The sequence below is a fragment of the Pteropus medius genome, unplaced genomic scaffold (assembly GCF_902729225.1).
Source record: "Pteropus medius unplaced genomic scaffold, Ma_sr-lr_union100, whole genome shotgun sequence".
NCBI classification, from domain to species: Eukaryota; Metazoa; Chordata; class Mammalia; order Chiroptera; family Pteropodidae; genus Pteropus; species Pteropus medius.
Genome location: NW_024344370.1, coordinates 8,620,150 through 8,621,340, shown reverse-complemented (window position 1 = coordinate 8,621,340; position 1,191 = coordinate 8,620,150). Strand labels below are relative to the sequence as shown.

The 1,191-nt window shown below is 37.0% G+C and overlaps 1 pseudogene; it reads right to left on the bottom strand.

The window, feature by feature from the left end:
- Positions 1 to 269: 269 nt before the first annotated feature.
- Positions 270 to 482, bottom strand: LOC120608218 (60S ribosomal protein L38-like; annotated as a pseudogene).
- Positions 483 to 1,191: the final 709 nt, after the last annotated feature.

The window sequence follows — 1,191 nt, the reverse complement described above, 5'->3', positions numbered from 1 at the left end:
AGCCTATTGTTTCTTTGACTAAATAAGGGACACTAGTGATATAGAAAATGTACTCATAGTACATGAAAATGTAACTCCAATGTAGTGTAAATTTGCTCTAAAACTAATATACTGATGATAATAAACATTAAGCATTTAAATGACAACAAATTTGCTTCTTTCTCAGAATAGAAAAGCTTTTTAATAGCATTTTATTTTATTTTTTTATCTTTTATTTTTTTTTTAAGAATTTTTAAAATTTTAATGCAGTTTAGATCAGCATGTCTGGTTCACTTTAGCTCCTTTACTGCCAAACTGGGAGGCAGGGACTGCTTCAGTTTCTCGGCCTTATCTTTGTCTGTGATGACCAAGGTATAAAGGTATCTGCTGCACCGAACTTTAAACTTCATGTTATCCTTATTTTTCTTGATCTTAACAGATTTGGCATCTTTTCATCTGGCTGTGAGCAGGAAGTCCTTGATCTCCTCAATTTTGCGAGGCATGGCTATGAGGACGGTACTTTGTATTAACCCCCTATTCCCCACATCCCGCCCCAGAGACACTCACAGCAAGCCTTTTTGGTAGCATTTTAGAAGACTCAAATTTCTTTAAAACATCTGTCTCAGGAAATCTGAACTAATTTCTCTTTTATTTTTCTCTTGCTAAAATTCTCATTAGCAAGCGAATGCATTCAGAACTGTTTCATTGATCTTATAACTGTATTTTATAAAAATATCCTCAAGCTTTGCCTTTTTGTCCAATAGACTGAAAGTGCTGTGGTTGGCTCTGTGACGGGCACACAAGAAAAAGGGAACTGGGAAATTAGGGACAGTGAGGCTTGAAGAGGGACCTCTAATCTGTCTTTCTAGTAGCATAGTAGACACCTGGGGGAAGGGATATGGCTTCATCCTTTCTGTTTTCTGATCCTGTTTCCTTTGTAAAAAGTGAAGACTTCATGGAACTTATTTAAAACTATTTTGGAAACTAAAGAATGATATTAAAATTCTAGTTTCATGATAAATCACAGTTTGGTGCTTTTCCTCTCCAAAAACCAAACAGTTCCTGCAAAGCAGACCATTACCGCAAATTCAGTCACACTCCATCCTCATATTCCCCCAGTATCTTCTGGTCATATCGGTTCGATGTCACGCTGAGGCCATAAACTCCCAGTCACAAATATGGGCAGGGGACCCATTCAGTTTACCTGATGCA